At 40.0% G+C, this 15,595-nt stretch overlaps 1 protein-coding gene across 5 annotated transcripts in view; it reads right to left on the bottom strand.

Moving 5' to 3' along the window:
* The window catches only part of chrm3a (cholinergic receptor, muscarinic 3a), a 137,158-nt gene that overhangs the window by 98,036 nt on the left and 23,527 nt on the right, over positions 1-15,595 (bottom strand). The window lies entirely within an intron of this gene.

Raw genomic sequence — 15,595 nt, 5'->3', positions numbered from 1 at the left:
CTTCAGCCGCCATCTTCATGGTTTATGAGAAACTGTGGTGTATGACATATGCTGCTCAGCGCTGATTGGCTCTTTTAGAATTCTCAGGGGGAGGAGTTATTTGAATGGGAATGTTAAGCCTAATTTACACTTCTCCGTCTGCGTCGAGATGGACACACGCAACACCATTATCCATCCTTTTGAGGGCTCTACAGCAGGCTTGCAAGGACGGACTGAGTCAAGCTCTGTTTTCTAAACATCCGTCCAACGAGATGGAGAACGCAAGCTTGTGGTTGGTCAAGACGCCGCTGTCGTTGACAGCGTTGCCATTGCACCCTCAGAAACATAGAGAGAGCCGAGGATATCTAGCGGAAGACACGAAGCAGCTTGAAGAATACCTCGTGGAAAAACTCTAAAATACGAACATTTTATTCATCGGTGACTGGAGAAGGGAAAAGTAATGCAGCAAGCTTTTTATTTGTGGACAGAAATGACGGGAAATGTGAGTTTAGAGGTGGCGAGTGCATGAAGAGGTGGAGGAGAATGAGGAACAAATTTGTTCATGTTAAAAAGTCTCTAAAAAAACACAATAAACACAATAGTACATTCACTTTCTTGGACCGGATACATGACAGGATACCACAGAACTGCGCTACGCCCTCTGCTGTCCTGGCAGGGAATTGCTTTGCAACACACCCAGGAGACAGAGAAGACGGAGAGCAAAACATCTCTGTGCATGTGTGTCTCTCCCTTGTGGAGCTGACGGAGAAGTATAAATTAGGCTTTACCAGGCCCTTTGCTTTCCATAAAAGAGCATTGGCATGGCCTGCCAGGCAATGTCGGCCTAGCCACACTCCATTATAGCATCAACAAGTCTACCACTGGCTCGGCCAAGTTTAGGCCAGGCCAATCACAGCGCTCTATGGGTGAAGAAGATTTTGGATGGGCTCCAACACCTTTAATCCAGAGAATTCACCTTATTATTATGACAGCAGAGCTGCAACAAGGCAAAGATGGCAGCAGCTCAACAAAAGCACTTGGTTGAAACAGCTTTGGCATTAACTTTAGACAGTTTAAACTTGGCCTTTTCTTTGAAACACAAACTTTAGTCCTTTATTTTGAAAAAGAATGTATTCTTCGTCTTTGATGGCGTTTGGTGGGGTGCCCCGTTGACTGATATCAGTAGATTTTGCGCATACCCTAAGCTCTCTCTATGGGTCGTGGTCTGACTATTACATATATGTTGGATGGCTTGCCAGGACACAACACCAACATAAAAAACATCATCAATCTAATAAGTGTGAAAAAGCATCAACATTTAAAAAAGAGATTTCCCAAAATGATCTTTTCATTTGTTATGTCCCAAAAAAAAAATCATCCATGTAAGCACAAAGTTATTTCACAAATGTCTTGAGCTGCCAAATGCCCCAGCCCAAAACACAGTAGTAATTGTGCCAGGCCTGTGCATGGTTCTGCAACGCTGCCATGAAAATGATACCAAAACAGGAAAGAAGGTATAGAGGACGTGCAAAAAATAAAATAAAATAAATAAACCTAAGTGTAAACACCAAATAAAGAGGAGGAAGATGTTTGGTTTGATCTGCATGAACACAGGGGGTAAAGGTGGGATGCTACCTCATCAATGTTTGGAAGGTTGAACTTTGTTGAGCATAAAAAGAAAAGTCATATTTCAAGAATGTTACACTCTGTAATTCTGTTTTGGTCAAATTTAGGTTTTGTTGAAGATAGAGGTTCTTCAACATTTATTACAGATCACAGCTGCCTACCAGAGGCGGCAATGTTCGGCCCAAAGTAGCCTCACTGCAAGATGGTTCTTGGCATGAAATATTGGCTGTGCAGGCCAAATGTTTGCATATTCTCCTTGTGCATGCATGGCTTTTGTCCGAGTACTCTGGCTTCCTCCTACAGTCCACACATTGATCAAAAATAAATACCTTTTGGATATCAGCTCACTATTCAAACACCACAGCCTGTTTAGTTAGTATTATGCAAGTACAGTTTGTGAAACAGCACATGCTTTCACACTAGTTTCACAGTCTTCCATTGAATCACAGTAGGTGGGTTCTCCAGGAATAAGAAATGCAGAAATGCACCAAAAAAGTTCAGACGAAGCAGGCGGAAAACTGTGCCAAGGCAGAAAATATTCTATTAGCTCCACAAAAAAAACAATTAAATGATGCACAAGTGGCCCCACAAACCAAAACTTTTAGTTTACTGTGTTTGTTTACTTCACAGGTTACTTTGAGTTTTCTGTGGCCTTGGCATCAAGGATGAGTCCATTGGCAGAGCTGCGGTAATTGCACTGAGAGACGACTAATGATTTTTATTTTTCCTGGGAATAAGCAGATTTTGAAATGCTTGAAAAGCTCTCTGGCTTGATAAAACTTTTATACTGATAAAAACGTTCACAACACCTGTGACTTATATCAATATAATATAAATGGAAAATACCAGTTTCCTGCATTTATCTGCCTGACTCCACTCAGATTAATCAATAGGTTGCGGTGTAGTGCTTGATCTGAGACTTTAAATTAAAGGTTGAATAAAGAAACATGTAAATGTTAAATGTAATTGTAACTGTTGGGACTGCAACAAAAGGAGGGAGTCTGGACAGAAGGTTAATGGTTAAGAATATATATTTTTATTAAAACCAAGCCTCTAAAAAGCCTCACCAAAAATGCCACACAGGCAAGAGCTACCAAAGGTGCTCCCTCTGATCAGCCTCAACTCCTCATCCTCCTGAGTCCTTCCAACTTGCACTTAGCAGCCTTTTTGGCTGCACAGGTGCAGCCACTCATACAATTTTCAGGCTGCACACAACCACACCAATAATAAAGCAGAAGGGCGTTGGCAGAAACGTCTGAAGCAGCCAATCAGCTGGTTGCACTGGCACAGCAGCCCCCCAGGAGGATGGGTTCTTCGTTTTCTTCCATTAGCAGGAGAAGAAACAATCTTTTATACTGCGCCCCTCAACGTAAAATACACGAGGTGCTTCACAAAAACAAAAATTATAAATAAATAAATGTCTAAATAAAAATATAATAAAAATGAAAAGAATAAAAAATTTCGGATTGAAAAATGTAAGGAAAGGGAAAATGAATAAGAAAGAAAATTCATGAGAAAGAAATTTAAAAAAATAATTAAACCTCCGATGGGAATTTAAAGGTGTGCAGAATGAAGGTACAGGATTTCCTTTAAAAGCTATATTTTAATTTAAAGAATAACCACATTTTTTTTTTGACGGGCACGACACTGGGTTTATATTTACATCTATCAGCCAGTAGAGGGCACCATTGTGGGTTGCCAACAGTCTCTTCGGCACAGTGAGGCTGGCCCTGTGGAAAATGACGGACTCAGCTGGTCATGCTACTGATTTTGAGCCCACAAGATGTTATCTCTCTCAGAAGAGGAAAACCAGAGTAAGTTTAGGTGAAGCCTACAACAGGACCCAAAGAAAACATTACATGAATCGCAGCAAACCTGGTATCCCGAATGCAACTACAACCTCCACACACTAGATTTGTGTTTCATGTTTTACCTTTAAGTCCATAAAAATACATTTGTAAGACTGCTTTAAATGGGTCTTTTTGGGCCTTTCTTACTGTATTTTGTAGGAATGTCTTTTTTTTTTTTTGGAAAATAATATGCCAAAACTAAAATACCATATACCTGCTACTAATAATGATCCTGATAAGTCAGATTGACATTACAGTCAAACCCATTCATACAAGGAGCTTTAAATAAGCAGGTTGTTGACAAAGTCCGCAGGTCACTAGCAGCAGGATGAGACTCCAGTGGAGGGTATTTTTTAACCTAGGATGTGAATTTTTAAAATCCCAATATGGCCTCCACATCATTAACCCTTCAGAGCCGCGCTGACCTCAGATGTTCATTTGATCTCATCATGTTTTGGTGAGTGTGGAATTAGAACAGGGCGAGGGGTGTGGGGGCGCCACTTTGATGCTGTAATGCAAAATTTCTTTTATCTCTTGTGGAGCGTTTGAGACTCGGCCGGCTGTCCATAAACTCAATTAGAGACTGTCTAAATGCAAACCGACAGCATAAGAGGAGGCGTGAAGCACTGAGGTGTAAACCAAATGAAAGAAAAACAAAACTGCAGCTATTACTCCCCAAGGGACCACAAACTGAACTCACAAACGGGAGGATTTTAGTTTTTCAATTGAAACCTGCACTTGTTATTAGGAAATGAAGAAAAACACTAAAACAACAGCTCTTTCTTTGATGACAAGACTGAAGAACCCAATTTCCTGTTGACTGGGAAATCAGGTTCATTAAACATTAACGTTTATTGTTCAGTCATTTGTTTTATCGCTAACTCAAAGCAGAATGATGAACATCCTCCAGCACGGTGCGATGCTCCTCGGCCCGTTCAACCAGCCGTCACCCAAAGCTTTGTGATCACAAATGTCGCAAAGGAGAAAAATAGAATTCTGCATTCAAAATGCTCTTCGCCTATTAAGTCAGCCAAACACTGCCTTCCTTCAAAGAGGGGAAGAGAAGAGTGCAAGGAAAGAAGAGGAAGAATATTTAGCTGCATCTATCTGCTGTGTGCATGAACTGGACTGACGGAACTCCCCCAGTAGATTCTTTTATGACACTGAAAAGATTGAAAAGATACTCTACAGCTTTGGTGAGGGGGGGCAACGAAGACAGGAGGGGAGGGGAGGGGAGGGGAGGGGAGGGGAGGGGAGGGGAGGGGAGGGGAGGAGCAGCGGTATGGGTTTTTACATCAGCCCTTTCATCTCTCCTGCCATCGGTCATCAGAAACAGGAGAACACCGACTCCCAAATACCGAGCATCAGTCCAATTCCATTTAGCTCAGGACTGATTCGGAAATTGGGCTGTGTTACGGCATCCCAAAAGGAGCAAAAAGAATTATTCATCCACAGCTGAATTTAACTGCACTGTCAGAGCACCAGTATCCACAAATGAATATCCTCGGTTTTCGAATAAAGATGGTCTTCCATCAGGAGAAAGCCACTCCTCGTTCTGTTTTCTGTGGTTTTTGTTGCTCAACAACAAAAAGTAATTGGGAAAAAACTATTTATTGACACCAACAGCATCACAAAAATATTACTGATCCTTTGTGAAATGAGAACAGACCGTATTTATTAAAAAATATACAGACAGAAAGATTATTCTCATGAATCCAACTCACTGGGTGATTTTTTATCATGTGCTTGTAATTAAACACTCACATCAGTTTGTGTTTTCAAAAAATGTCTTTGAAGAGAATCATACGCTCGGAGCGTCAAGACGTGCCCAGAAATCCTGGGAACACCATTTTTAGATGTGTTTGCCTTTTCTCGAGTTATTTGTACAGTTTAAGCTTTTAATGCTGCACAAACAATAAGTCACAAACACTTGGAGGCAAACCCAGGAGCTTCACTGGAGAGAAGAAATAGAAGAGGAAATGGAGCGATAAGGAGAAGAGACAGACGTCTTAATTAGAAAACATCAAAAACACTTTAAAGAAAACTTCAGTGGACCTCATCGCTAAATAAAACAACACACTGATCTAATCACAAGATTACAAATGGGTTTAAAACAGCAAATGTTTTTACAAAACAGTTTTGGAGTAGAGAATTTTGGCCCTAGAGCTGATGAAAATAGACATTTTTTGGATTTTTAAAGAAAACAGTACAGTTACTCATCATTTAGGTAGCCTTACTTCACACTGCAGGCATCAGCGGCGCGGAACGGCAGCAGAATGGTTAACTCGCGAGCTTCGCTGTTCCAGTACACTCTGGGAGAATGTCAGCGGCGGAGCGGCTTCTCTGCTCTGCTCCTCGCTGGACTCGAGAAATAACAAAATCCCTCAAGACTTCAAAGGTCATGGTTGTTTATGCCAGCCGTCATCGATCCAAAAGGAAGGAGATCATGTTTTACATGAATTTTTGATGTCATATACGATGTATTTTCTCTCCACAGCCAGGATAATGCCATGAAAACACATCGCTACATTTGTCAAACGATACAGGGAGTAAATAAGCCATTAGGTTACATGTTTTGAGGTCACATGTTTTGACGTAATCTACATAGGTATAAAATGGCATCACTGGAACAGTGTTTTATTATAAAAGTTACCTGAGGTTTTACACTGAAACCGTGTGTGGATTCCTGTCTCCCAAAAGTGGCTCGTGGCAAAAATGGAACCCAGTCCTATCTTTAGCAACAGGGCGTAGCGCGGCGAGGGAAGCTAAGCTGCTAATGGATTCTGTTTGAAACATGGATGTTCCGCTGCTGTTCCACACTGCTGGTACTTCCAGTGTGACGTAGGGGTAAGCTAACAGGTAGCCCGAGTGCTGCTTTTTAATTTTGCATTAGGCAATTTTAATATGATGTTCAGTAAAAGCAGGGGTGAAATTGGCTAAAATCTTTTCGTATTGAAGTAAAAACATGCACTGCTAAATCTGTCCTGATTATATAATAGTATTTCTCCAAATGGGCTGCCAACGAAGCTATCCACAGGTAAGATAGCACCTATGTGGTGATATGGACTTCAAAATTGCAGAAAAGTCATCTTTATCATTTATAATTCTTTATATAATATTATAATTTATTTATTCCAAATATGAAAATGTATTGATTTAAAAAATGTTGTTTGTATTATCATTTGATTCTTTTCAGTTTAAACACTGATCAAATTGGGAACTATTGTTTCTGCATACATGCCTGGTGGAAGGTACAATGAAAAATCATCCCATAAACTGACATGTTTCCATCAGTGGGCGTGTCCTGAACAGCCCTGATGAGTCTCAGATTAATACGATTCATTGTTGATTATCTGTTTTGACTTCTACAATCATGACAACATTACAGGCTAAGCCAAAAGCAGACATGTCACAAGAAAATGTATATAAATAAGTAGGGTCAGAAATGAAGCAGTAAGAGTGTTTGTTCAGTAAAACTTCTTAGAAAAACGATTTTCAGGATTGCATTTTTTAATTAGTAAAAGAAAGAATAGGGACTCACTCCATCCCAAATATACAGTTAAGTACCATAACAAATAATTTTTCATTTAAAATTCCCTTAATTATCTGGTAGCACTGTACAGTCCTGGGCTAACACTGTACAACACTGTTGCTTTATAAATTCCTGCAGCAGATGAAAAGGATGTTGGGAAATAATTAGAAACAAAAATCACAAATATTCAAAATCAACTAAAGCTGAGAAACACGTCTATGAGCAGGACTGATAAACAGATTTCTGTTTTGCAGTTTGAATAGAAAGCCACTCAGAGAAGCTTGTGCTCCTCCGCGCGGATTTGCTGCCGCTCTGCTCTGCTGGATCGAGTTAATTCTGCTCAGTGTGACTGTGGGCTGCAAGTGACAGCAGCAAATTAATGATTCATTACACCCAGTGTAAGCAAACAGTGAGCCGGCGATGGATTCACACACACACACACACACACACACACACACACACACACACACACACACACACACACACACACACACACACACACACACACACACACAGCTCCGACCGCAACTCTTCATCTATTAAAAAATATTCAGACACCCATGTGGAAGAATGTAAAAGCCGCTCTGGTTTGTAAAGCCAAAATACTTTTTTAATAATGCTCTGCTTAGATTCAACTTCTGACAAATTCGAAACCCTAAAATCTCAACTCTCATGATTATTCATTATAAATGTGATACAAGGAATGCTCGGCCCGTGGCGAACTCTCTCGGTCGGTTGCTTGAGCGTTTGCCACATTTCAGCCTCCATGTGTTCAGAGGTAAAAAAGCAAGAATTACCATGAAAATGTTCCTCATTCTGTTGCATCTGCAGGATACTTGATGCTATAGAGGACCTCATAAAAGTTTGATAGGTTTTGTCAGAAATGTTTTTCTGGTGTAGGATTAATGCTGAGAAAACTGCACATTTGCAGAACATGGTGCGGAATCCATCTAAAGACGTTGTTTGATAAGAGTTTGTGCCTGAGACAAGAAAAACTCTTTCAAGGTCCACATGCACATTTACAAACCTTTAAATTAGGGCTGCTCGATTGTGGTAAAAATAATAATATGGTGACTGAAATTGAGATCTCGATTATTTAGGATGATTTTTCAATTTATGTAGATTTTATTTGTTTTTATTCAGTCATAAAATTGCTCAGGGCACAATCAGGACAAAAATAAGAAACAAGATGATCACTAAAAGAACTCCTGATTCCCAGTCTAAAAAGACCAATATACTTATAGCTCATAGTTTATGACCCAAGGGCTGTAGACCTTGGTTTAACTCATTTAAGTCTAACCAGTACAGAACCAAATACCAATATCTTGCAAATACTGACAGCAAGAATTATACAGTGGCATTTATAACAAATAAATGCAAATAAATTGATGTTCACAAAATGTTGCATAACATTTATTGAGTCGTGTCAAGGTGCTGTAGGAGAGTGCACTAGCACCGTGTCCTCAGAGAGATTAGTTATTATTTATCAGTGTAAGGGCTATTTCTACCTTATTTATAAACTATTTATTTACAAGTCCATCAGTTAATGTAATAATTGTCCCAACCACAGCTGCAACGGTCTCACAGCAATCAGGGGCAAGCTGCATGTGAGTTTAGCGCGCCGCACGCGCACATTTAGCCGTTTTTAGCGGCTCAGGAGCCCGCAAGTGCGGTGTGTGTGTCACTCACTCTGGTTAATCCAACAGGGAGCCGGCTCTGAGAGTCGTTTCTTTAGCGACTAACACATCACTACATCATTCCCTTTCCTAATGTTGTGAAGAACGGTCTGAAGCACAGGCGGAGTGTTTAGCTAACCTGCAGGAAATGTCGACGACAGTTATCCAGAAAGTAGCTAAGGGTTACCAGAGATGTTTCTGAGGTGTTCGCTAGGTACTTTTAAGATTTAAAAAGTCAAGAAGGGGGTCTGAAAAGCTGTTGGAAATAGCGTCAAAGTCGCTAAGTTGGCAACACTGTGGGAGTAGCGCTTCATTTGCAACTCGGGGCAGCGCAAGTGGGAGGAGCAAATAATCGGCTTGTTTTGTTTGTATAATCGTTCAAAACTCAGATCGTAATTGTGATTAAAATTCGATTAATTGAGCAGCCCTACTTTTAATCACTTTACCGATCCTTATGAATATTGTTCATTCAGCTTAACAGAATTTAACCTCTATACATTTTTCATTCCATCCAGTTAACTTTTGTTTATGTATCTGACTCTTTGCTCCGACCACTTAGTGCTTCTACTCTGTGTTGCATGCTCAACTCAAGGGCTAATGGCAGGCATATTGATCTGAGTCATTTAAGTATTTGCTGATTCAGAATCTAAATCTGCATTTGTTTTCTTGACAGCACAGACTTGCACAGTACATAAAATAAGCATATTAAAGTTATTTAAATCAATGAATTTGAGACGATTACAGTGTAGGGAGACAGTTCACCTGCACAGATCACACATGTTTTCCCTGGTGTTGCTTAACACTCTTAAGTTTCATCCAAACTGGTATTTGTAAAATGCTGCAGCAAGGTGGAGTAACACCTCAGCTGGAGTCCAGCCAAGACGTTAATGAGGGCTTTCAATTGTTATTTCAATAGCTGTGGTCTCTAGTTTGAAGAAATGCTAGATGAAGGAAACTCTCACGCTCCAGTTTCAGGGGGCGGAAGTTGGAAAAATGAAGAGTCTCATTAGTAATCATGATATGAAAACATCTTGCCTCTGGTTGGCTAAAAGCAACACAAGTCTTTTGCTGCGTCTGTCTATTGAGCTGTTATCTCAACAAATTAAACAAGCTTGAACATAATCTGCCATGTTATTGGGCGGCTAATGCTAACGGTTAGCTTCCACTTGACCCTCTGTGCCGTCATCTGTAGGGTTCTGAAGAGCAGAGCTGAAGCCCAGTCAACAGTTCCCACCACCACCATCTTGGCCACATCACACATCTGGTCACTAAGCTACCAAGATTGACCTCCATCAAACTCTGACGTGATGCAGCCACAAGCTAACTGAGCAATTTTAGCCAGAACACTTGCTCACCCTCTGCTTTTTAAGTTGCACCTCTATGATGTTCACAATACTTTCATTGGTTGTTGGTTTATTTCTTCTTGCCCAAGATTAGTCCGTATTACAGGGCAGCTCAACAAGAAGTTTTAAAGACCAGATATGTAAGTCGAGGTGATCGCTCCTTCCAGGTTGTTGCACCCCGATTTTGGAACGTCCTTCCTTTTCTTACGTAGCACTGACAGTCTGCTAAAGACTCTTTTATTTATAGCTGCTTTAACATAAATCTTTTGTTTTCTTATTTTTAATTCAAATTTGAAAATAATCTCTCATTTGTTTCATGATATTTTATAATTCAATGGTTTAAATTGTTTCTGATTTAAATCTATTTCTGTTTTTGAGATCATGATTTTTATGACTTTATATTTTATTTTGTTTCAATCTATGTGAAGCACTATGTGATTCTATGTCTGTGATGAGTGCTATATAAATACAATTTACTTACTACTTACTAACATTAGAGCATAAAGAGCCTAGCGCCAGAGAGGAATCTTATTTTATGGAACATCAACAATGTAAATATTCTCACTAATAAGACATTTGTTTCATAGCTGCAAAACGTGGTATGCCTAGTTTGCTGTACATTGAAAAAATGAGGTAATAAAAGTAGCAGCTTGATAATTAGATAATAAAATCCCTCCTTGTGTAAGCTGTGTGACCTGCTACAGGAAACAATTCTTTAACTTATGTCAGGAGCTTTTGCATCTAAACTTTTAAAAACAAGTCTTACCCAAGCCTTGGCCTTCGTGTGCTCACACGTGTGTGTTCCACATCAAGCAACATCCTGTATTTCAGCTTCTGTTTTCATCATTGAAAACAGGAGTGTGAGGATCATTATATTGGTAAAATGTCTTAAAGGATTTTAAATTAGTTGTTTCAATTCATTTTTGTACAGTAAACGTTTGTTTTTAACTGTATTTATGCTCAAAAGTATAATAAAAATGTCCTAGAGGATCTTTCAGTTGTGTGGCCTTGTTTAAACAAGCATGCCAAAGGTCTCACTGATGTACAGCAAGCTGAGTACGTCTACCTGATGGATGAAGCACAAGCAGAAATCGAATGACCTCAGTGTTTAGACAAGTGTTCTGCATGGCTCAGCCACGTCCTGTCACTTCCACTGACTGATTGCAGTAAATGTGAAATCGCCCGTGCAATCACAGCGACAACTCTCTGCATGCAAGCAATACAAATTAAGCTCTGAGTCTGTGTGCAGCTAAATTTAAAGAGAAAAACGATGCCCCACAAGCCTTCAGCGAGTAAATGAATCCAGAATATTAAAAGATGAGAAACTTGTTTTGTTCCCTTGGGACTGGGTTCAAAAACAGGAATTGATTTTCTCTCAGACGTCTGAGTTTTATTTAAATCAAAAGATGTTAATACAACGAGAAAGTGGGAGATTTATTTTAAACGCCACAATAAATATCTCAGTACTAACAGACGCATTGAAAATAAACATTTTCATACGTTTAATTATTTTTTTAAACTTGCATGCGTTCATAGAAAAGCTTTTGCTTTGAGAAAAGTTACATTTTCAACTCAGAGAGAGAAACATGTGTCTTAGACTCAGTTGCACCATAAATCCCGATTTGATTTCTCCGTCTGAGCCTTTTTCCAAAGACAGCCGAACAGTAGTCTGATCTGCTCCCCGTGTCTTCAGCGTCCAAACTTTTTTTCATTAGTGCATTTCATAAAAGCTTCAGCTGCAGTCAGCGCACATCCAGTAGAACAAATTAGCTTGAGTCATTCCAGTGTTTCCACAAGTCTGATTCTATTTTGCAGGGAAGTTAAAAAGCAACAACTCTGTTAGCAAGCAAACCGAGGAAGCTGCAGAGTCTGATTTCTGCTAGAAGCATTACACAGCTTAAAGTTCCAGGAACCAACTGAGCTGTGCAGTTGGGCTGTAATTAAGCCTTAGTGCTGGTAAACATCTGCATTAGAAACATCTACCTGGATCATTTGTTCTGATTGAATAACCTTATTAGAACATAACTGTCTCTTAAGTATTTTGGCAGATGCCTCATTACGCTCCTCAGCTGTTCTCAGACTGATTCAACGGGAAGACAAATAAATCCTGGTTTTAGACACCTCGTGTAGCAAAGACTGAGCAAAAGCACGCGCGCTGAGGAATTTCATCCATCTAGCATCTTGTTTTCTTCAGTTTTCTTGCCTTTCTAATGTTTCCGTTCACTGATGAAGCATTCCGTCCAAGTGGTTTAAACCCTCACTTCCTTGAGCCGCTAGTAATTAAAGCTCACTGGCTTGGCAGTGATGTGATGAACGTTCTTGACATCAGCACCAGATAGTGCTCAGAAACTGACCATGGAATTAAGAAGACCAAACACTGGATTGAGAACAATATAAATAACCTCTGCCACATCCTGATTATGATATATAGAGAGCAAAGCACCGTGCTTAAACCTGCTGCCAAAGCGGAGACACGATAAAAGGGGTGATTACCAAACCAGGAAAATGACGCACACTGTGTATATTTTATTCATTCTTACTCAAAGAACAGTCGGCCATTGTTAACTTATTATATCACATTATATCCTGGTACTTAATGTTTAAATAATAAACAGATATGACAGAGAGGTCACGGGGCCATTCCTCTCCACTGGTGGTTCTCACCAGCTAAGGATGAAGCTGCTGTAAAGATGGGAGCGAATGCAAAAAAAATTGTTTAGCTACTAATTTAAATTTCATTCGATTAAAAGATTTGCTGTGACTAATCCGACTAAAAAGAGCGCCTAAATAAATCTGAACAACAAAGAGAACAAAAAGGTGGCAGAGCTTAAAGAGGGTCTACAAAAACATGGAGCCTTCATAATAAAATATCAGTCTGTGGCTAGAACGTATGATCCGGCGTTTTATGGAAAATGGTAAATGGCCTGTAATTGATAAAGCGCCTTCTAGAGTCTTGGAACCCCCCAAGGCACTTTACAACACAACCAGTCATTCACCCATTCACACGTGCATTTTTATGGAAGATTTCAGTCACAGTGAAAATCTGCAATGCTGAAATAGAAAATGTGATTACTGTGTTAAACGGATTGTTCTGGAGCCATCACCCTTTGTTTGCAGAATGTTTGAATAATCTGGTTTATGACCATACTTGTTGTTTGTGGTCGGGGAATCTCAGTGACTACAAGTGAAAGCTGTTTATCCAATAATAATCCAGCAGAGCACATCGTTGGATTATTGAACAAGTCAAGCAGATTAAACTGTGGGCTCGAGCAACTCATGGCACCATGTAGAAACACAAAAAAACGACAAGGAGGTGGAAAATGCTAATAAACGACTGGAGCTGAATGTAAAATCCTGAAATGATTTGTGAAAGCATGCTAAAGGTTTGTCAGACATCTCTGATAGAAAGAGAAATATTTAGAAAATACTCAAAACACTTCTGAATGTGAACAAAAAAATTAAACTGCTGAAAAAAAACAAAGCTGTTTTAAAATTCAATTCAAAGTGTCAAACTAAAAACAGTAACTAAAATCAGCTAGGAGAATCTTTATTTTTCTATTTAAACCTTAAAGAGACAACAAATACGAGAACATGTTAACACAACAGAGTAGAAAAAAAACATAAAGTCCCACATAAACACAAAGAAACAGTGAGAGATTCTCATTAATAGAAAACTGGACAAGGGTAGTAAAACATGTCAACAATGTTTGTTGTCTGTGTCCTCGTCAAGCTGACAGTCTTGTTTTCGTGCAAATATTGGTTTGCTCCCAATCCGAGTGAGAGTCATTTGATTTTGAGTACCTGCCAATAAACAGTCCCAATCCGATACCTCAGCAAAGCACTAAAATAAGAACAAAAAAGGAAAACTCATCCCAGTTACAACGATACATGTACCCGTTACTGGCGCCGTGGCCGGCAGACCCACTACTCGCAGGACAAACGTAAGCCACCGCGGACAGCTCAGGTGCTACAGGCGACTGAGAAACCCTCACGTTTTGCAATTTCTCCTCGTTTATTAGCGTATATTTCTCTGTCAGCTGGATCTGTGTTTATGTCCGAGTTGCCGCAGTGAACTGGGATGGTTAGAGGCAAACTGGGACATAATTGAGACAGGTCATTCGTTATGGCAATAGCTGAAAGGAAAAGCCGAAAGAGTGGTTTGTTTTGAAGACAGCATATCATGCAGCTGTCTTTTCCACACTGTTAAATAACCAGTACGCACACGTTAAAAGTGGCTGTTGCACTGCCTTTGCTGTCCAGTTTAAAATACCACCTAGCTACAGACATTCTTGCTTGCCTGAGGAGACACATTAGCTAGCAGGCTAACACAGAGCTAACAGCTGCATGTTAGGGTGTCCCTGCCTCCCATGAATTGTGTGACATTATGGTGGGTCACATAAGTTGCTGAAGTTGTTGAAATTAAAACCAAACCATTGTTATTCCATTTGAAAATCTCCGAGGATGAATTAAATAAGTCATGTTTGTTTTATTAACACTAAAGTCATTTAGTTTTTTTTTCATATTTTGATATTTACATCAAAATATCATTGATATATAACTTTAGTTAGATGAATCTCATGTTGACCTGGCTTTTATTATTTTGTGTGTCCTTTATTTGTGTGTTATAATTTCCAACTAAATAATGCAGGGTTTACCCTAGCGCTTTATAAGCTGGCAGCTCGCCAGGCTTAGCTTGCCCACCCGCCAGGCTAAGCGTCATGCCCCGCCCCCCTCCCCGACCCTACCGTGTCTGCTGACACGAATGGCGCAGCCGAACTAGTGCCCTCCATCAGTTGATATTGGTGAGAAACAGCAGCGGGACGTGTGCAATGAGTCTGCTTCAGGCAGAGGGGAAAGCTGATGAAAACTGGTCAGTAGGACTCCGACAGCAACGCAGAAGACAATCTGGGACCCCTCGCTCCCACCCACGGAAAGGATCTGTGTCAATCACCCAGCAAACAATAGAGAGACTTCTTTTCAAGGTTTCGATTAAAATGATATTTTCTTGCCATATTATTAGGTTCACACATCTATAAAGAGATAATTAATAACGCACTTGAACAATTTTGCTCTACAGCGTCATCGTCAGCCTGCATTTAATGGCCAAAATGACAGCCGTCAAACTGACGGTTACTGCGAGTTCGAGTGTTAAGAGTGAATCCAGTCTTTTTCACCCTATTCCGACCCTTTGAAAATCACGTGGTCGGACCTGATTTCTGATCACGTGATCAGATCACAGCATCACTGACAAAAACTCTTTACCCTTGACTTAAATGTCAATTAAATCCAGATCAAAAGCTCTTATAAAGACTATAAAACTTGATGTGACTTATTAAAGGCAGCGTGAGTACACAGAATAGCAGACATACTGTATTTACATGCCAGTAAAAGTAATTACTGCGTTTTACGCCTCCCAACCTATAAGGAAAAAAGCCAGCTGTTCTGCTAAATTCACAAACTGCAGCAGCTCCCTGCCTTAAGGCCCTGCCAGCACACCTACAACTTGGCGGAGGGAGCCCATCGTGTTCTGTGTCTTTTGTGTTTGCCACTTTTGTTTGCAGAGATCTAAACTGAGCATGTGCCAGAAAT

Source organism: Nothobranchius furzeri, chromosome 12 (genome assembly GCF_043380555.1).
Source record: "Nothobranchius furzeri strain GRZ-AD chromosome 12, NfurGRZ-RIMD1, whole genome shotgun sequence".
In the NCBI taxonomy this organism is placed as follows: Eukaryota; Metazoa; Chordata; class Actinopteri; order Cyprinodontiformes; family Nothobranchiidae; genus Nothobranchius; species Nothobranchius furzeri.
This window is presented reverse-complemented; position numbering and strand designations above follow the sequence as displayed.